Here is a 23,047-nt window from a genome sequence, read left to right as displayed (position 1 = left end):
TGATTGAAATGATTTTCTACTGTGATTGAAGTTATGGCTGAATTGATTATTGACTTGTCAATTTTTTTGAATTTCTGGCGGAAATGATTGAATAGGTTGATTTTGTACTTTTTATTGAAGTTGGTTCTTATTGATTCTGAATGATGGATTTGGAAATATTAATTTGAAATGTTGGTTTTGTTGAGTTGAGGTTGAAAGTAGGGGTGTTCATGGATTGGATTCGATCCGCATATCTGCGATGTTTATCTGAATCCAATCCGAAAATTGCGGATATGGATCCGATCCGCACACTAATAGAATCGGATTGCGGATTTTGTGTAGGTATCCGCATATTCGCGTACCCGTATAAATAAAGAACTGAATAAGTAAATATTCTTTTTATATTTTATTGCAACTAATAATTATCATATATGCTGTATTATTTTAATTTATTATTTTAAAAAGTATGTTTAATATTATTTTAAGAGTAAACATATTTAAAAGAATAGAAAAATAAATTTCATTGATATTTTTTTAATAAAATAAGCTTTTAAAAATATTTTTGTGTTTTGTGAAAATATCCAATATCCGATTCGATCCGCACATCCAAGTTTAAAGAACTGTGGATATTAGATCCGATCCGATCCGATGATTTTAGTGCGGATCGGATCAAAATTTTGGCCATATCCAATCCACGTTCAACCCTAGTTGAAAGGAGGGGACCCATGATGGGTGGCAAACTCCAGTTTTTAGAGGATGTGCTGCCGAAATTTTTCTAAGAATTTGAAGAAGTTTTGCTTATGATTTCGAAAGTGATTTTGATTTGAATAACTTTAATAAAAGAGGTATGTGTTGAATGCTTTTAAAGACTATCAAAGAAGATTGGATTCATATGATTTTGTTAACTTGTGGTTTTAAACTCACTTGATTTCTAATAATGAGAAGAGATTTGATTAACTAGCCAAATAGTAAATTGAGTATAACTTCAAGGGTTTGGGAATAAGAAAGTGAGTTTAAGATTTTTAATGAAACTAAACATAAGAGTTAAGAGGAAGAAAGTTGTTTTAAGGAATACGATGAAAAATGTATGGTGTGATTTGGAGGTAAGTTTAGTGAGTTGTTTGAAGGTTATATTTGAAATAGAGGTGTGATTTAGTAATAATTGGTTTTGATTGAGGTCTGATGATGATTTTGAGATTGAGAGAGGATAATGATTAAGTATGATTGAGGTATGGTGATGATTCTGGTTAATTATAGTGGTGTGGAGTGATGACTGTGATTGATGACAATAGTTATGTTACTGATGACAAGATTTGTGATGAATAAAACATGATTGAGAATGATGTGGATATTGATGAATTATGATTGAAATATTCATATGGCTTATTTATTTGAATTATCTGAGATACGAGTTTTTCTGAGTAGACACAATGGCTTGCCAAGTTGAGGCTCGATACTCTATTGTCCCTCTGTCGCAAGATATGACCAGACATTTTAACTTCACGGGTTTCCCCATGGGCATATATATATATATATATATATATATATATATATATATATATATATATTTGAGCTTAGGATTTTTCCATAGATATTATTTTTGAGCTTGGGGATGCGCACACAGAGGGACTATTCAAAGGTTAGCTACCAGGACATGTCGAGTTGGCTGTATAACCGACAGATGAGACTCATCAGTCATAGGACAGACATACATTATATGTATTTGTATGTTTTGCTTAAGTGTGCATTATCTTAGTTTGCCTAAATGATTAACCGTGTCTATTTGCTACTTGTTCTATTTGTTGTATCTGTGCTATATCTGTGATTTCTTTGTTTGATTTGTATGTGTATGTTTATCTGAGAGACCTTCTTTAGTGGAGGCGTGATGAGGGTAGTTTCTGATCTGTGGTGATGGAGTTTGAGGTAGGATAGACTAGGTGTTGTCTTATTATTCTAATTTATGTATTAGTTGGATAGGAAAGAGCAAAATAAGTTTATGGGTAGAAAATCCTTAGGCACGTATTTGGTCTTTTTCATTTCTTTAAACTATTCACCTTACTGATTTGTAAATTAAAGGAATTTCTTTACGACTTTTCAAAAAAGTAAGTTTTTACACAAAGGTTTTTTTAAAAGGTTATTTCATGGATAAACTGCTTTTATAATGAAATTAATTATATTTGCAAGTATTTCTTTAGTTTGATGGTATTTCCTTCCCTACTGAGAACCTGCAAGGACGATGTTCTCACTCTCCTACAGAATTTTGTTTTCAGTGACAGATTCAGAAAGCTTTGGCGCGAAGCCGCAACCGAACTACGGAGTCGTATATATATATATATATATATATATATATATATATATATATATATATGTATGTATTTTTATTTTCCATATTTGGTTTAATCTTAGATTCTGTTTTTCCCTCATCGTTTATCGTTTTGGTTTTTAGAGAGGTAAGACTTGTATTTGAGGAATATTATATAAGTCTATGTATTTAATGTTATGTTGATATAATTGTATGATTATTAAGTGATCTAAAGTAAAGATTTTTTGATTTTCTTAATTAAAATTCGGTTTATTTTCGCGAAAGCTCAATATTAAATAAATATAGTAAAAATCAAAGAAGTAAAAATAGATAATGCCTAAACTTTTAGTGCAATTATAAGATGCTAAAAATTAGGATGTTACAAACAAAACCCAAAAACACGATAACAATGTATCCAATAGCATTTCCGTAACACTGACAAAAAAAATTACCATTCCTGTAACGGATCTTCGAAGCTCAGGCGCTACACGGCTCAACAGCTATGAGCCAACTTCTTTGCCCCTTCTGTGACACTTTTGCTATTTACCAACAGCAATCATGAATCTAAATGACACATATACTATGTGTTAATCTACAATTGTATTTAAAGAAATCTCTTTATCTCTATACCAATTAACATTTATATTTTATAATTGGCGCGGGTCATTCTAGAATACAGATATAAACTCATATAGATATAAACTCATATACATAGATTCTTTTTTATTGTATCTTATCTTGACACGTGTGATCTTACTTTTGCAGATGTAGTGTGTCAGGCATAAGGGGGCGCTCATGGGAGGCTTTCAGGCTCCGCTCTCCTGAGCTGAATCTCCAGGCTAAATTCAAACGGGATTTTATTTTAGGTGAGTTCTATGGTGCCTTTGATATGGTGCCTAAATTGCCTAACTTCCCTTTTAAAGTAAAAAATAAAATGTTTAAAATAAAAGTAAATTATGTAAAATTTATTAAATATTATTTATTTACCTTTTTTAGTAACTTAGGTACAAAGTGATAGGCACCATAGCATTCACCTTTATTTTATTGGGTTTTGTCAGTGCCTTTTTTATATCTTGGAACTTATTGGTCGTTGGGCCATTTGATATAAGGACTCGTACATTGATACTCAACGTGATCTGGCCATTTGATTCAAACGTGGAGAGAGACGTGGTTAAAGGTTTGGTTGAGTGGCATAGCATATGCTTTTTTAACAATCACATCGATTTAAGTCCTATCAAAAAAAAATCTAAAAATAAATTTATGTAGTGTATGTGAGTGTGTTGTGTGAGTATGTAATACAAATAAACTCATATAGTGTGTAAGTGTGTTGTGTGGGTGTATAATAAATAGATAATATTTAGGATTAGAGATTATCTAATTTATCTAAAAAAAATGTGGAGAGAGACTTTTATCTTCAATGTCATTACTAGAATTTTTTATTTTAATAAATAAATTAATTATAATAATTACTTAAATAAATAATTTAAAAAATATTTATTGAAATAAATACTTCTCTTTTATTTCGTTTATAGTATAAACGAAATAAGACAGATGGATGCGAAATGCGTATATTTCGTTTACAGGTTATTTCGTTTATAGTATTTGTAAATATAAAAACATATTTTTTGAAAATAATAAAAAATATTAATAATATCAATAATTCAAACTTTTAGCATGCAATTAGTACTTAAAAAGATTGGTATAAGAGATTAAAAAGGATATGTTTGATCAATTAGTACTCAAAAAGAGTACATAAAAATTTTTAGATTAAATTATAGATCCAATTGGATTGATTTAAATTTGAAAAATAAAAAACTCATATATGTTCAAGTTCCATGATAAGAATAAGGCTTAGTTTGGTAAAACTTTTCGAAGAAGCTTGTACTTTTTAAAAACTCAAATTCCTCATTTTGTGTTTGGTAAATCAAGAATACCATGTGCTTGTGCTTGGAGCTTTTAAAAGATCGGGATACTTTTGAAAACACCTAAGATAGAGCTTTTCAAAGTTGACTCGTGCTTTTCAAAATTTTAAAGTTTAATATAACCTCGTTAACTAATTTTAAAATTTGATGCTTATATTTATGTCTATTATAGTATTTTTAAATTTTAAAAACTATTTTACCAAATGCAATTGATGTTGTTTGTGTTTATTAAAAGCTATTTTTAATTTGATTTACCAAACATAAATGCCACAACTTTTAAAAAGCCATTTTTTAAAAGTTAACTTTTATAAGCTACTTTTGAAAAATAAAAGTTTTACCAAACTAAGCCTAAATACGGTAATTGTGCCCACTCGTAAAAATTGAAAGATGGAAAGGTGAAGTTGATACATAATAAAAAATGAGAAGAGAATTGAAACGGTTATCTCTCCCTCTTCCTCTATTTTATTTATCCCCGTCAACTTCTCTTAACAATGGGCAACGGGTTATTTATTTATCCCCATCAACCTCTCCTAACAATTGACAAATGGTTATCTCACACTCTCCTATTCTTTTTCTCTGTTTTTTACTTTTTTTTTTTTTATCGTGCATCAACTTTACGCTTTCATCTCTCAATTTCTAAGAGTAGATATAATTACCGTATTTATTCTCGTCATAGAACTTAAATACGAACAAATTTTTTTATTTTTCAAATTTAAATCAATCCAATTGAATCATAATTTAATCTAAATTTTTTTATATACTCTTTTTGAGTACTAATTGATCAAACATATCCATTTTAATCTCTTATACCAACCTTTTTAAGTACTAATTGTATGCTAAAAGTTTAGATTATTGGTATTATTAATATTATTAATATTTTTTATTTTTTTCAAAAAATATATTTTTATATTTACAAATCCACGTATCTCGTTTACAGTGTAAACGAAATAACATATTCCGTTTACCGTGTAAACGAAATATACACATTTCGCGTCCACCTGCCTTATCTAATTTACAGTGTAAATGACATACGTGCAAAATTATCTCGTTTACACTAGATAGACGGATTTCGATAATAATTTTTTAAATTATTTATTTCAATAATTATTACATTTATTTAATTTATTGTTACGGATCCGAACCACGGGACCACACCCAAACCCGGCTTCCCGGGTCTGACCCGCGCCTCTCTCCTAGAAGGCCCGAAATCGGCCCTCCAGAACTCCTAACCAACTTTCGAATTCAAACATCTACCTTATCTTAGCCAAATAAGATAAGATAAGATACTCGTCATCACCTATAAGTAGAGGACCCAAGTCCCTCCAGGTATTCATTCATTCCTAACACTTTGCAGCTCTCAGATCCATTCTGACTTGAGTGTCGGAGTGTCTTTGCAGGTACCTCCCCCATCACTCCAGTTAAACGATCCGGCCCTCGCCTCGACCCGCAGGTTCTCGATCCATCCTTCAAACCCGTACCAGAGACATCTTGTACATTGGCGCCGTCTGTGGAGAACTGCGCCGTCCAAAGCCGGAATGGGGGATGTACTGGAAGAAACCTCCTCAAGCCGGGATGGCTCCCGACCGCTTCATCCGACCCCAGAACACCAGGAGGTCATAAACCAAGGCAGGATAGCAAGCACTATCCGCCACGCAAACGATCATATCATGGAACCGCAACACCCTGAGAAAACAGGGGACAAAGCGGCACAAATCATCCAAAATCTCTACCTCCGGTCCAAGAACTCGAAAGCAAATTGGCCACCAAGGAAAGACACAACAACGAACACGGAAGCCACACAACTTCCAGGTCAAAATCTCGCCACGGCAGATCGCCAACTCGGCAACACGACAGGAGAAACGGTCGCAGCACCTCACGCAACCACGGACGAGAGATATCGCCAGAACGACGATACAGCAAAAGGCACAACCGCAGCGCTTCCCGAGATCTGAGTCATCAGCACGACTCGGATGAAGATCGGCGACACCGAGATACCAAGCGCACAAGAAATGACCACACAATAATGGGAGCCACACCTTTCACAGAAAGGATTTTAAGAGCAAAACTCCCTAAAGGTTTCGACAAACCCACTGACATGAAGTACGACGGAACCAAAGATCCCCATGAACATCTAACGGCCTTCGAGGCCAGGATGAACTTAGAAGGAGCAGCCGACGCGGTCCGATGCAGGGCCTTCCCGGTAACCCTAGCTGGACCGGCAATCAAATGGTTCAACGCCCTCCAAAACGGATCCATAGCCAGTTTCCACGACATAACACGAAAGTTTATGGCCCAGTTCACGACTAGAATCACTAAAGCCAAACACCCCATCAACCTACTAGGGGTCACGCAAAAACAAGAAGAATCCACAAGGAAATACCTCGACCGCTTCAACGACGAATGCTTAACGGTCGATGGACTCACGGATTCCGTCGCAAGCCTCTGTCTAACCAACGGGCTCATGAACGAAGACTTCCGCAAACACCTCACCACCAAACCAGTATGGACCATGCATGAGATCCAGAACGTCGCCAAAGATTATATCAATGACAAGGAAGTCAGCCAAGTCGTCGCCGCCAATAAACGGCAACACGGCAACGCCCAACATGGCAACTCGGCGCCCCGACATAACCCACCGCCTAAAGAAAATCAAAGGGACCACCCCAAACTGGCAAACACAAACCGACCACCAAGAATCGGAAAATTCTCTAATTACACGCTCCTGACAGCACCAATTACCGAGATATACCACCAGATCGCGAATCGAGGCATCATCCCGAAAGCCCGACAACTCAAAGAAAGAACGGGCGGCAACAAAACCCTTTACTGCGACTACCACCGAGGCTACGGGCACAGAACACAAGACTGTTTCGACCTTAAAGACGCCCTCGAACAAGCCATAAGAGACGGTAAACTCCCAGAATTCGCCAAAATCACCAGAGAACCAAAACGTGCAGAAAGAGACAGGTCGCCAGAAAGAGAAGGGTGCAACCCAAGAGCGCAAAAACAACCCCCTAGGGAAAGCCCAGAGGAAGACCCAACCATCATAGTAAACGTCATCACAGGCAAAGACATATCGGGCAAGTCAAAATCAACACTGAAAAAAGATCTCAAAGTCATGGCTGTCAGAAACCAAACCCCTACCACCCTGGCCGACAAGACGATAACCATCCTACCCGAGGATTGCCAGCACGGCACCTCGGCCGAAGACGCCCCTTTCGTCATCTCAGCAAGGATCGGAACAGGACTAGTACGAAGGATACTAGTGGACACCGGGGCAGACTCAAACATCCTTTTCCGAGGAGCCTTCGACAAGCTCGGACTCCACAACGACAACCTCCAAACACACCGCAACGGTGTCACGGGACTCGGAGACAACTTCCTCAAACCAGACGGCTCAATCACCCTCCCCATCACCATAGGGACAGGTAGCCAAAGGAAGACAATCCTATCCGAATTTGTGGTCCTCAAAGACTCCACAGCCTACAACGTCATTCTCGGAAAAAAACAATCAATGACTTTTCGCTGTCATCTTCACCAAATACCTCCTCATGAAGTTCACAACTGACGACGGCTCCATCGGCACTATCCACGGAGACAGAGAGGTTGCAGCAGAATATGACAACACCAGCCTAGCCCTACGAAAGAAATCCCGAGATGCGGCCGAAATATTCCTAGTCGACCTGGATGCCCGATAAGACGGCCAACCCAGGCCAGAGCCAGAAGGCGACATGGAAAAACTACAGATAGGGCCAACCAAAGAGGAATACACCTTCATCAACAGGAACTTCCCATATGATCTTAAAGAGGATCTTTCCCAACTCCTTAAGCAAAATAGAGACCTGTTCGCATTCACACCAGCTGACATGCCGGGAATAAACCCCGACATAATGTCCCACCGGTTAGCCGTGGACCCCAAAGCTAAACCCGTAGCACAAAAGAGACGAAAAATGTCACCAAACCGAGCCGCCGAGGTCAAAAAGCAAGTCAAAGCCCTACTCGAAGCCAACTTCATCAGGGAACTCCCCTACACGACCTGGCTAGCCAACGTCGTATTGGTGAAAAAATCTAACGGGAAATGGCGAATGTGCGTCGACTACACGGACCTCAATAAAGCCTGTCCAAAAGACGCCTTTTCTCTACCAAACATCGACGGATTAGTAGATGCCGCATCCGGCCGTCGATACCTCAGTTTCATGGACGCATACTCCGGCTACAACCAGATACCGATGCACCGACCTGACGAAGAAAAAACAGCATTCATCACCCCGGAAGGGACATACTGTTACACGGTAATGCCCTTCGGCCTGAAAAATGCCGGAGCCACTTACCAAAGACTCGTCAACAAGATATTCCAGAATCTGTCCGGAAGAAAACTAGAAGTCTACATAGACGACATGCTCGCCAAGACCGAGTCAGGAGAACAACTCGTCAGCGACCTTAACCTTATAATGAACACCCTACGAAAACACCAGATGCGACTCAATCCAACAAAATGTGCCTTCGGAATGGAGGCGGGAAAGTTCCTCGGCTTTATGATCACGCAACGCGGAGTCGAAGCCAACCCAGAAAAATGTCGTGCCATCCTTGAAATGACAAATCCTAAAAACCTTAACAACATCCAAAAGCTCACCGGACGGCTCACGGCGTTATCCCGCTTCCTCGGTGCGTCGGCACAAAAAGCAATCCCCTTATTTAAGTTAATGAAGAAGGGGACCCCTTTCAACTGGGAAGCAAAATGCGAGGAAGCATTCCAACACTTCAAAAGAGTCCTAGTAGAACCACCGGTTCTCGCTAAACTCCAGACAGGAGAAACCCTGTACCTATACCTATCCATAACGGAAGAAGCGCTCGCAGCGGCGCTCATCCGCGAAAACGAGAGAAAGGAACAAGAACCTATCTACTTCATAAGCAAAGTCCTATAAGACACGGAAACTCGCTACTCCCGCCTGGAAAAGCTAGCCTTCACACTCCTCACGGCCTCCCGACGTTTGTGACAATACTTTCAGGCTCACCCCATAACTGTGCGAACCGACCAAGCGGTCAACCCGACCTAGCGGGAAGAATGCTAGCATGGTCCATCGAACTATCTCAGTTCCAAATCAAGTTCGAACCCCGGTACGCAATCAAAGCACAGGCCATGACCGACTTTATCGCCGATATGACCCCAGGAAACTCCACCCCCGAATCATGGAAACTACATGTTGACGACTCATCGAACCTCACCTCCGGAGGTGCCGGAGTCATTCTCGAAAGTCAAAACGGGGTCGTAATCGGACAGTCGGTACGATACGAATTTCCATTTTCAAATAATCAAGCGGAATATGAGGCCCTCCTGGCAGGCCTAGCCCTGGCCAAAGAAGTCGGAGCAAAGACCTTAGAAATAAATACCGATTCGCTAGTAGTCAGTTCCCAAATCAATGGAGACTACCAAACGCGAGACCCCCTGCTTCAACAATACCTTGCCAAGGTGAAAAAACTAAAGGAAGAATTCAATCACATCACCATACGGCACGTTCCCAGAGAACGAAATGCCAGAGCAGACCTCCTCTCAAAGCTAGCCAGCACCAAACCAGGACACGGCAACAAATCGCTAATTCAGGAAGTCGTTAAAACACCATCCATATCAACAACGGCTAGCACTCACCTGACACTCTCCAACCAAGGATCATGAACCTACCCTATCCTACAATACCTCCTCGACAGAACACTACCTGAATACCCCAAAGAGGAAAAACGGACAAAGAGGGAAGCCGCCAACTACACGGTCGTCGCAGGACAACTATACAAACGCGGATTCTCGCAACCCCTGCTCAAATGCGTCGAACCCGGGAATACGGAGTACATACTCCGTGAAATCCACGAAGGTTGTTGCGGCCACCATATCGGAGGAAAAACCCTTGCCCAAAAATTCATCTGAGCCAGATACTTCTGGCCCACGGTTATCCGGGACTCCATGCAGCTAGTAAAAAACTGCGATAAATGCCAAAGGCACGCCAACACCCACCAAGCCGCCCCGCACCAGCTCAGCATCATATTGGCAGAGCGGCCGTTCGGCACCTGGGGGATCGACCTTGTCGGACCCTTCCCTACGGCACCCGGACAACTCCGATACCTCATCGTCGCCATCGATTACTATACCAAATGGATCGAGGCCGAACCCCTAGCCTCCATCACGGCAACCCAATGCCGAAAATTCCTCTGGTGACAGATCATCACCCGGTTTGGGATCCCCGAGATCGTCATCTCGGACAATGGAACCCAATTTGCTGACAAAAAGTTCAGAGAATTCCTAAAAGGACTACGCATATCCCACCGCTTCAGCTCGGTAGAACACCCCCAGACAAACGGACAGGTAGAATCCGCAAACAAAATAATTGTCAAAGGACTCAAGAAACGGCTCGACGAAGCCAAAGGATTATGGGCCGACGAACTCGGATCGGTCCTATGGTCATACCGAACAACACCCCAAACAACCACAGGAGAAACACCTTTCCGATTAACATACGGCGTGGAGGCCGTCATCCCAGTAGAGATCGGAGACCCAAGCCCCAGAAAAACGGTCGGAGGTAACGACAAGGAAGCAGAACGAGACCTCATCAACGAAGAAAGAAGCATAGCTCATGTCAGAGAGCTAGCCCTAAAACAAAGAATCAGCTTAAGATATAACCACGGCGTCATCAAACGAGAATTCGCACCCGACGACCTCGTCCTACGACGAAATGACATCGGAGCCCTGACCCCAGGAGAAGGGAAACTCACCCCCAATTGGGAAGGACCATACCGAATCAAAGCCACAATCGGAAAGGGAGCATACAAGCTCGAGCGACTCAACGGCGATGAAATCTCGAGGACGTGGAACGCCGCCAACTTACGGCGCTACTACACTTAGACCGACCTCCCTAGGTCACCCCTTCTTTCTCTTATTTTATGTTTTTTCTTTACCTACCTTCCCCTTTACAATTTTTCAATTTTAAATTTTAAAATTCGCTTAAGTGTCAATCTTGGTACTCTTTCCCGCCATAGATGGAGGGTTTAACGAGGCTCAACCATCAATAAAATTTTATTAAGCTATTTTCTATCTTCTTCTTATGTCCCAAATACGGAACGCGTACACGGCCACAAACGAGGGACCGATCACCCCCCGGGCCCAACATACGGATATCCACGAAAAACCGACCTCACGACGGTCCCATCATCCTAAACAAAGGGAACAAATAAACAAAAAACAGAACAGCTTAAAACGGAATACAGAAAAAGAGGCCCGAACGGCCCAAAAGTCATTCACCGAAGTCCAAAAAACTACGAATCCACGGTTACACGGCCCATGGCCAACCAAACATCCAAAATTAAACAGTTTAAAAAAAAACTAAAAATAGCAAAGTTACAATCAAACTATTCAAGATCAACAATCTGGCCATCACGAACGGCCTTGAAAGCTCCCATCACGGATACATCCACACCCGGAGCCAACACCGACGCTTGAGCCCTCATCGTCTCCTCGGTAGCAGCAACAGCTTCCTTCACGTCGGCAAGCAACATAGCTTTTTCCTCTTTTAAAACCACGGCATCTGCTTTCAAGCCGGCCATCTCATCCTTCAATGTACCGACATCAGCCAAGAGCACGGCCACCCGAGACTCAGCATCCGAAGCCTTCCTCCGCTCTTCTCCAAGTTGAGACAAAAGAGAAGTCTCAACCACGGAAAGGCGAAGGATCTCGGTGCCAGACTCCTCGGATAACTTCATTGCCCGCTCCCTCGCTGACTCGGCATCAGCAAGTAACCCCTTCAACCTCGCCACCTCGGCCTGAGATTGACGAAATTTCTTATCTAGAAGGCCCACCTGAGCCATCACAGGCTCGGCCTTCCGGACAATCACGGCGGAGTGAAGAAGAGACCGATAAAGGGACTTAGCCTGAAAAGTCACATCACACTCACGAAAGAAATCTTCCGTGCCTGGCATGAGAAACTCGTCAATAAAGGCAAGAGCATCAAAACGGCGATCCATCACTGACGGAACCTCGCCCTCCCCCTCCACCAGATTCTCGCTCTCAACATCCTCCGACCTCTTCCGTTTCCGAGACGCACCCTCTGGCGACACCACAACCACATCATCATCAGCATCCACACCCCGACCCGACCCCTCGGTACCACCTTCAGTCAACACGAGATCCTCAGAAACGGTTCTTGTACCATCAGTAGGTCGCGAGCTCAGAGTGGAAGGAGTACCGGCAGAAGAAGTGCCTTAAGACAATTGAGCCTTCAAACGGGCAAGAGTCGTCAAACCTCCAACCATCTCAACTGCGAAATATTAATAAGCATAAGTACCAAACTCGGAACCTCCAAAAAAAAAATCACACACCGACATATGACCGACAAGCAACCGGGTCACCCATCACATCCCGAGGATTAAGAGGACGCTCCCCAAACAACTGCCACAAAACAAGAGCGACATCCCGTTCCTCCGAAGTCAAGAACTCTTGTGTGACCCGAGTAAAAACTGACGGCCCCGCCTTAAAGTTCCAATAGGTGGGGAACCACCGCTCACCCTCCAACGTGAACCAGAAAGGATGATGCCCCCTTGCGGGACGGACCTTAAAATATCCACCCTTAAAACCGTGAAAAGAATCTTCATACATCCCGAAGATCCGATGATAAGGTTGAGCTCTAAAAGACATATACCCCTTCTTATGCTTCCCCTCCTTGGTCAGAAGGGTACACAAGAAGAGGAAAAGGAAAACGTTCACCGAGGCAGGAAGCTCCAGAAACTCACAAACGAGCTCGAAAGACCGTATCGCCGCCCAGCTATTCGGATGTAGCTGGGACGGCGCCACGGAGCACCGGCTCAATAACTGTTGAACAAACGGGGAAAAGGGAAGCCGAACACTGAGCCGAGTAAACATCGCCTCGTACACCCACATCCAATCCGGTACAGTCGGGGAGTCAAGATTGGTATAACAAACCCTCTCGTCAACCCCAGGGAGAGAAAGCTCGTAGTGGCATTCGGCGTCGCCACCCCCACAAATAGCTCCTTGATGACGGAGCCGCTGGAGGTCCGCCTCCGTCATCCGCGACGGCGTCCCCCATACATCACTAGTAACCCAAGAGAAAAGATCGGGGACACCCCCCGCTGGGGCCACCAGAGCCCTCACACCCTCAGTCCTTCGACGAGCCATACCTAAAATAGCGACGAGCACCACCGTCAGCCAAATCTCGCGGCAGAAAATGGTGGAGGAAACCAAACAGACACCACTATACACTACCAATTACACGGTGGCGGTCGCCCCCTTGCAAAACCCACTACCCCAACAGAACTATCTACCACCATGCAATACTATCATACACCAAAAAGCAATCCTAAACTACACTAAGCAGAGACAAAACAAAAATGCAAAGGAAGACAAAGCATAAATCACAGAAGAAACAAGAAGAAACAGAAGAATACCAACCTGATGACGCAGAGAATAAACCCAAAGAGAAAATGCCACGGCAGAAGCTCGACCAAAGCCACAGAATGCGAAAGGAAAGAAAAAGATGTTTTTTAGAGAAGAAAGCGATAGAGAAATGAAGCAAACGAGGGAACTGAAGAGAGAAAACCAAAACGGTTTTGAAAAAATAAAATAACGCAAATACCCCTGGAAAGCAAAGTAAACATAAGGGCAATAGAGGAAAACGTCCCCTCACATTAAATGCCCCCTCGGAAAAAGAAACTAATAAATCACGCCTCGAAGAACACAACGGGCGCAGCAGACACGGAAGAGTCACGTCAGACCAAAACGGCCAGACAAATCTTCCACGAGACGAAACCAAGACACCGACCTCCTTTCGGAGAACCAAACGACCACCCGAGAAAAACTAAAGACCGAGCCCACGGTAAAAACCATATATCCCAGCGACAGACCGACCTTGCTCGCTCTCCCGCTGCGGGGGCAACTATTACGGATCCGAGCCACGGATCCTGGACCCGGGACCACACCCAAACCCGGCTTCCCGGGTCCGACCCGCGCCTCTCTCCTAGAAGGCTCGAAACTGGCCCTCCAGAACTCCTAACCAACTTTCGAATTCAAACGTCTACCTTATCTTAGCCAAATAAGATAAGATAAGATAGTCGTCATCATCTATAAGTAGAGGACCCAAGTCCCTCCAGGTATTCATTCATTCCTAACACTTTGCACCTCTCAGATCCATTCTGACTTGAGCGTCGGAGTGTCTTTGCAGGTACCTCCCCCCATCACTCCAGTCAAACGATCCGGCCCTCGCCTCAACCCGCAGGTTCTCGATCCATCCTTCAAACCCGTATCAAAGACATCTTGTACATTTCTTAAAATAAAAAATCTGTCGTTACTGACGAGTGGGAGAAAATACATAAATTTAATATATTTAAGTTTAAATGTATTACTTAAAATTATAAGGATTTATTATATTTTAACTAGCGAATAAGCATGCACAAATAATATATTAAATTATTTTTAATAGTTTTGCTACAAACAAATTAATACTTAAGAAATAAATATTAAAATATCTTTTCATGACATTTTATAAAATAATTTTAAATAATATAAAAAGAAAATTAATTTTTTGTTTTTTTTTTAAATTTTAGATAAATTTGATTCCTTTATCATATTACCTTTAAAGAAGTAAATTAAACTTGTCACTATTTAAAATATACTGTAACCTAATTAATTTTTTTATTAGAGATTAAAAAGAATGACAAATTTATCAAATATAATGTTATTGAATTAGAAATAGAGGATAAATACTCAACTATTTTTTTTAATATAAAATATTTTCAATCATTAACATAAAAAAAAAAGTCACCAAAAAATATGAATTCTAAACATTATGTTTGACGTAGAAAAACAATAGAGCATACGCTTTTATGAATGGAATTGTTATCGTGATAGTATCATACAACTTGCTATTGTGAAGTCATTTAATGGTAATATTTGCTAACAGATTCAATTATAATTTTTAGACCCCATTCAGCCTCTGACAATTATCTCGAAAGGACAACGAGGCCCAAAAAAAAAAAAAAACATCCAATCCGGCCCCTGATAAATTTTTTTGGGACAGATTAGCCCCTGTGCCAAAAAAAATAACGTTGATTTTTTTTTGGCACATGGGCCTCGTTGTCCTTTCGAAGTAATTGTCAGGGCCGGGTTGGGTTTATTTTTTTTGTCAGGGGCCGAATTTGGGTTTTTTTTTTATCAGGGGCCTCGTTGTCTTTCGAGGTAATTGTCAGGGGCTGATTTGAGTTTTTCTCTAATTTGTATTAAAAATCATTAAAGTTTGATTTTATGGTCATTGATAACATCTAATTTATATAACATAATTATTTACAATATCGGAATATTGACTGTACAAGTAGTTTTTTTTTTAAGTTTAAAGACATCTTTAATAAGAATGACAATACTATCTGAATTTGTGGGTACCTATTTCACCTCTACCTACTTTAATTCTACATTATTTTTTTTACTTTCTGCAATTTTTTTCTTAATTTGTTTTAATTTTATGTAATTCTAATAGGATTTAGGTAATATCTATTCCGGTATATATAATATATATAATTAGTAAAATGATTAATAATATTGTATTACATTTAAATTGTTATTTTAATTTGTTATATATGTAACGATGGTTATATAAATTTTAAAATTTAATTTTAATAATTAGAGGAGCGGGTGCGAGTACTCGCTTGAACGAGTTATAGTTTAATTTTTTACTACCTGTGGATAAGAATGGGCGAGTTCTATCCGAAATATTGTAGGGTAGGTGATGCGTGAGCATTTTTCCTAACTTTTCCTAGTGAATTTGCATTCAATTTGTTGAGTTTAATCAAGAATTAAATATCTTTTAGCCACTATAGATGCTACTTTGAGTCATGTGAAATTCTGTTTGTTTTAGGTAGCATTCAACTGGATTTGATGGAGTTTTCGCAGAAAAAGAGAAGAAGGCAAATGATGCTATCAATTCTGACCTCTCTGTACTCAAACCTGAGATTTCTCAAGACTACGCTGCCAAGACTGCGCCTAACTTGAGATTTCTCAAGTTAGGCGCAAAACAATTATAAGCACGCACAAAGCAAAGGCCACAACTCAAGTTAGGCGCCCAAGTTTGCAAGTTAGGCACCAGTTTCACAAATAACACTCCCTGGAGCACTGGCTAGGCTGCGCCTAACTTGAGATTTATCAAGTTAAGTGCAAGACACTAACAAGCACACGCAATGCACAACAACAACTCAAGTTAGGCGCAGAAGTTCACCAAGTAAGGCGCATGATTGGTGGTCCCAGCGTCCGAATTAGGAGTGCTCGAATATTTAATTAATTCTGATTTAAATTTGTATTTTATTTTAAAATAGGAAAAGATATTATTTTAGTTTTAGAAAATAGATTTTAAATTAATTAGGATTAGATATAAAAGAGAAAAGAAACTTCTCTTCTGAGATTATTCCACCTCATTCCAAATTTACGGTTTAAGAGAGAATCCTAGTTTTCACTCTGAACCATGAGCAACTAAACCTCCACTGTTAAGGTTGGGAGCTCTGTCTATTGTATGGTTTGATTCTATTGTTTTTCTATTTTAATTCATGTATTGATTCATATAATTCAAGAATTGTTTTCGTTCTTTATTTTATGAATTTGGGTGGAACGGAAGTATGACCCTCTTTCTAATTGAGTTCTTGTATAACTTGGAAAAGCTCTTTACTTAAACAACAGCTTGAAAACATATTCTCCTAAATTTCTAATTATCTGCATTTAACGGGATACGTGACATATAATCCTCTTATATTTGGGTAATTAGGATTTCTCTGGCATATAACTAGAATTAAACTTCACCCTCTAATTGAAATTAATTGACCAAGGAATTAGCAGTTGATGAGAGTTAGAGGAGACTAAAAAGGTCTAAGAAATTAGGGTTTAGTCACATATAGTTTGCCATGAATTAAATCTTGTATGATTAAAATAGTTAGTAAGAAAAGTCAATCAGGAAATAGATAACTTTGAAGCCTTAACTGTTTCTCCATATATTATTCTCAATTTATTTACTGCCTGCCTTTTGATATTCTGAATCTACTGTTTAATACTTTTGAACTCTCAAACACCATTTTTTGTTTGTCTGACTAAGCCAATCACTCAATCATTGTTGCTTGATCCATCAATTCTCGTGGGATCGACCCTCACTCACCTGAGGTATTACTTGGTATGACCCGATGCACTTACCGATTAGTTTATGGTTATAAATTCTGCACCAGTAGAATGGGATCGAATTGGGCAAAATTCCACTCCTACTCACTTTATTTCCATCCCTAATTCTTAATTATTGAGAAAGAAAGAACAGAAGATGCAAAGAATAGTTATTCAAAAAAAGTTAAGTTAAAATATAATGTCAGAAAGAGGTCTTTAATTTAATAATATTTTATACATAATTTATTGTTTGAATTTTTTAAGGAGGCTGTAGATAACGAGGGACTAGAAAATGCACTCACAATATTCTTATTTTAGTTTATTTGTAATATATTATGTATTGTAACATGTTAATTTTTATTAATTATATATTGTAATATAAATTTATATATTTTTAGTAATTATTTAGAAATACCTATGTACAAAAATATAATATGTATTAAATGGTAGAATATATACAAATTAAACAAATTAATAAAAAATAAATTTAAAAATTCTAATAAAATATAAACTGACTAATTTTTTTTTGTGTATTTCAAAAGAACATAAACTAATTTTCTTTACATAACGTGCATTACAAATTTATTCTTGATAGTATAATTCTTTTTGTGGTATATTAAGTGATAAATATTAATTATTTTTATTCTTAAATATGTTGCTCAACAACATTGATTAAAAAGAATTACGTAATTAATGTGGACAATCTCACAATAGATCAAATTTCAAATTTCAAAGTTAAAGGCATGATTCAATTTTGTTTTAAACACTTAGGGTGAATGTATGACAAAAAAAAAATGAACATCTTATGCATTTCTTTAATATTCACAAAAAAATTACTATACACCAAAGATTCACTAAATATCCTTTTTTTTTGTTTTTTTTTTTTTTTGGGTCTAAACTAAATATGCTTCGACTCAGATAACAATTTTCCAATTCAATTAATACTTAGCAACACATATAGTGAAATTCATTAATATACTCACATTTGTGTACCATAAATCTATTAGCAACGGAAGAATTTTGTATCATAAATCCATTAAGTACAATAAGGTATACAAAAAAAAAAATGGAGCCCAAGAAGTAAAACTATGCTTATAGAGTTGCCAATTGATCACGTCAACTAATCTCTGGCTCTCTCACAACTCACAAGCCAACCCTAACACATACCACAACAAGCTCTGGCAACCTCTACCATATAGAAGTTCAAGTACAGAAGTTTAAAGAACAAAAAATGAACAAAAGATTCATAACAAAGAGCTAAAACTCAGAAGATAATAAAGCAGAGAAGAGTCTATCAAATCTGAGAAGATTATTAGTCTGAAAAATAGTGCACTAAACTGTTAGGGTTATACATGAGAGAATAGAAGATTCACAACTAAGCCATAGCTCTCTCTTCTAATATATAGAGCTGCTACACTAGCTAAAACCAGAAAATTACTTCTAATCTCTTCTAGTTATTCTATTTTTCCTTTTATATCCTCAATACCCCTCTTCAAACTCAAGTTGTGTCGAAAAACAACTCTGAGTTTGGTCTTAAGTCTTTCAAATGATGAGGTTGAAAGGGGTTTAGTAAGCATATCAACTATTTGCTCAATCCCTAGTATGTGGACAATTTGTGGTTGCTTCGAATTGACTTTGTCTCTGACGAATTGAATGTCCAATTGAAAATGCTTTGTCTTAGTATGTAATACTGGATTGGCTGTCAAAAGCACAATGCTTAAATTGTCACAGTAAATAGCTAGAACTGTAGGTACTTCAATCTGTAACTCCAAAAGAAGGTTCCTGATCCAGACAAGTTTAGTCTCACATGCAGCAAGACTCCGAAACTTAGCTTCAGTGGAGGATCTGCTGATAGTAGTTTGCTTCTTACATGACCCTGAGATTAGATTAGTACCTAAGAATACACAATAACTAGAGACTGACCTTCGATCCTCCAAGTCTGCTGCCCAATCCAAATCAGAGAATATATACAACCTGTAATCTGTACATTTGAGATAGACAAAGCCATGATGTTTAGTTCCTTGAAGGTATTGCAAGATTCGCTTTACTGCTTTCCCGTAAGCCAATAGTGGTGAGTGCATAAATTGGCTGACTTTACTAACATCATAGCTCAAATCTGGTCTTGTTATGGTAATATATTGCAGTATGCCAACAACAAACCTAAATAATTTAAGATCCTCAAATCGTTCTGACCCTGTAGACAAAAGTTGTAAAGCAGAAATCATAGGGGTAAGCATAGCACTTGCCTCACTCATGCCTAATTTTGAAAGTAAATCAGTTATATATTTAGTTTGTGATAAGTGGAGTTGACTAGTGTTGTTCCAGTGAACCTCAATACCCAGAAAATATGAAAGTGGTCCTAAATCTTTCAATGTAAAAGTGTTGTGCAACTTAAGAATCATATTGTCAATTTCAATCGCATCATTACTAGTCATAATAATGTCATCAACATAGCATAAGATGTAAATTAGATAATTTAAACCACGTTTAATAAACAAATTGATATCAGATTTTGTACTTTGAAAACCAAAGGATTGTAGTGTGGTACTAAGCTTTAGAAACCACTCTCTTAGTGCTTGTTTGAGACCATAAAGAGATTTATTGAGTTTGCATACATGAGTAGCAACATCCTGTTCAAAACCAAATGGTTGTGACATATAGATAGTTTCATTCAAGTTTTCATTTTAAAAAAAGCATTGTTAAAATCTAGTTGTCTAATTACCCAGTCTTTGGAAAGAGCAATACTTAACACTAATCTAACTGTTGCTGGTCTAATAACTGGGCTGTAGACCTGTTCAAAGTCAAAACCTTCAGATTGGTGATACTCCTGGGCCACCAATGTAACTTTGTATTTCTGAATAGTACCATCAAGGAGTGTTTTAATGGTAAATATCCATTTGCTTCCTATCACTTTACAATACTGAGATCTAGGAACTAGTGTCCACGTGTTTGTTATTTGCAATGCATCAAATTCTTCTTGCATAGCTTGTTTCCATTGGGGGATGGTTAAGGCTATAGATGGAGATTTTGGTGGATTTTCTAAAGAAGCTGTGACAGATCTAGAAACTACATATATTTTTGGTTTAGAGTGACCAGTCTTGGATCTAGTGATCATGGGATGAGTATTGTGAGGAGGAGAAGGGTGATGATAAGAAGAAGAAGGAGTGAAATTACTAACAGTATTCAAATTAGTAGTGGAAGAAGAATCTAGGGAAGGAATATGATTTTGGAGTTGAGAAGCAGTGTTATTACTTTCAGAAGGAGCAGGGGTATCTAAAGAAGTATCTAAATTAGGAATGTAGAGTGAGTTGTAGTAGCAGAAACAAGTTGATTTGTGTGTCGTATAGGAGTAGGATATACTTGTTTCTCAAAATAACAACCTATACTTTGAATAGAGGAATCAAAATTACTGTCAGTACTATGATTAATATGATCAAGTTGAAACAACGAATTATAAGGAAAGTCAAACTCATCAAAGAGAACATGCCTAGTTGTGTATATTCTGCCACAAGAAGCAATTTATTTATAACCCTTATATTTGGAATCATAACCTATAAAAACACATTTGCTGGATCTATCATCTAGTTTAGTTTTGTTGTAAGGCCAAAAAAGAGGGTAGCAAGCACTACCAAAAATTCTAAAGCCATTGTAATCAGGTTTAGCACCAAAAAGGACTTCATAGGGGGATTTATTTGCTAAGACAGGAGTAGGTATTCGATTAATAGTGTAAGTGGCTGTTAATACTGCTTCATCCCAGAATATTAATGGCACGGATGTTGTAGATAACATAGCAATACTCATCTCAATGAGATGCCGATGTTTCCTTTCAGCCATGCCATTTTGCTTTAGAGTATAAAGGCAAGAAAACCTTTGTAAGATGCCCTCCTGTGCAAGAAAATCAGTAAATTGATGAGAGGTAAATTCTTTCCCATTATTTGATTGAAATTCTCGTATCTTGTGGTTAGTTAGATTCTCAATGTATAATTTAAATTGCCTGAAGATCTGTAGGACCTGGGATTTAGAAATCAGTAAATAAAGATAGGTGTATCTAGAGTAGGCATCAATAAAGGTAACATAGTAGCGAAAATTCAAGTGAGAGGTGTAAGGAGCAGGGCCCCAAACATCCGAAATAACAAGCTGTAAAGGTGTACTATAGATAGTACTTGAGGTAGGAAAGGGAAGTTTATGCATATTTTCTCTAGCACAATTTTCACACACATTAATTTGCAAACTTCTCTTATTATTAATACTAAAAGTGTCAAGATTACATTGAGTTAGAATTTTAAGAACATTTTACCTATTTGTATGGCTTAATCTTTTATGCCAATGATCAAAAGAGACATGAGAAACAGTAAACACTAAGAGTGAAGAAATAGTAGGAGAAGAGTTGGGAACAGCCACATTGATGAACTTGTAAATTCCTCCAAATCTAAATCCTTGCATCAATACCTTCTTAGTGAACTAACATTTAACAAAGCAAATATAAGCATGAAATTCAAAAGATACTTTGTTATCTTCAGCAAATTTTACATCACTAATTAAATTCTTTGTGAGTCGGGAGAAAATATTAAATCTTTCAATTAAAAAAAATGTTTAGAGTCAATAGAATATAAGAACGAGTTACCAACACTCTTATTAGGCAAACCTAATCCATTTCCAATCTGAATTTGATCTGGGCCAAAGTATTCAGAGTTTGAAATGAAGGATGAAGAATCTGGTGAAACATTATGAGATGCTCTAGTGTTCGGGTACTAGTTAGGGTCTGTCACTGATGCAAGTACTGCCATATAGGCTGTAGGGTTATGAAAGGAAGGTGTTGGTGGTGGAGGTGTGATAAACCATTATTTTATGATTTATATTGTGTTTAATTGTGTAGTTTTATCAAATCTTTACCCACTTATTCATATGATTAGCATGTATTTACAATTTCTTCCCAAAATGGTTTATGATTGAAAACTTACTTCCGAGAGACTTTTAAATATTTATTTTAATTCTCCTTTATCCCATTCGATGCCGTGATCCGTGTGTTAAGTGTTTCAGGCTTCATAGGGTATGAATGACTTGGAAATTAGAGAGGAGGCTTGAAAAAATGGAAGGAACACAAGAAACTAAGGAGATGACCAGCGAGCAATGACGCGAGCGCATGGCCCACGTGAACGCGCAAAATGAAGAAATCGCAGCGACGCGAACGCGTGCCTAATGCAAACACGTGGATTGGAGTTTGCACGAATGACGCGGTCGCGTGGACGACGCGAACGCGTGACAAGGAAAATCATTGAATGACGCGAATGCGTGCATGACGCGTACGCGTGACCTGCGCGATCTGCAAAAATAACAAAATACGCTGGGGCAATTTCGGACCGTATTTTTACCTAGTTTTCGGCCCAGAAACACAGACTAAAGCTAGGGAACATACAGAAACTCAAAGGAGAGAATGAGAGGCATCCACACACATTGAGATTCATCATATTAGGATTACTTTAGTTTTAGATCTGAATCTAGATTAGTGTTACATTGATAATTTATGCTTTTGCTTTGGATTGTGGATGTTGAAGAGCCATTACCTCCGTGAAGACACTACTTTAGTTTGTTCTTTTATCCTTTACTCTTTTCAGTTGATTATTGACTCTATTCAATTAAGTATGTTACATTTTGAGTTTA

The sequence above is a fragment of the Arachis hypogaea genome, chromosome 15 (genome assembly GCF_003086295.3).
Source record: "Arachis hypogaea cultivar Tifrunner chromosome 15, arahy.Tifrunner.gnm2.J5K5, whole genome shotgun sequence".
NCBI classification, from domain to species: Eukaryota; Viridiplantae; Streptophyta; class Magnoliopsida; order Fabales; family Fabaceae; genus Arachis; species Arachis hypogaea.
The sequence above is the reverse complement of the archived record's forward strand: the minus strand, read 5'-3'. Positions refer to the sequence as shown.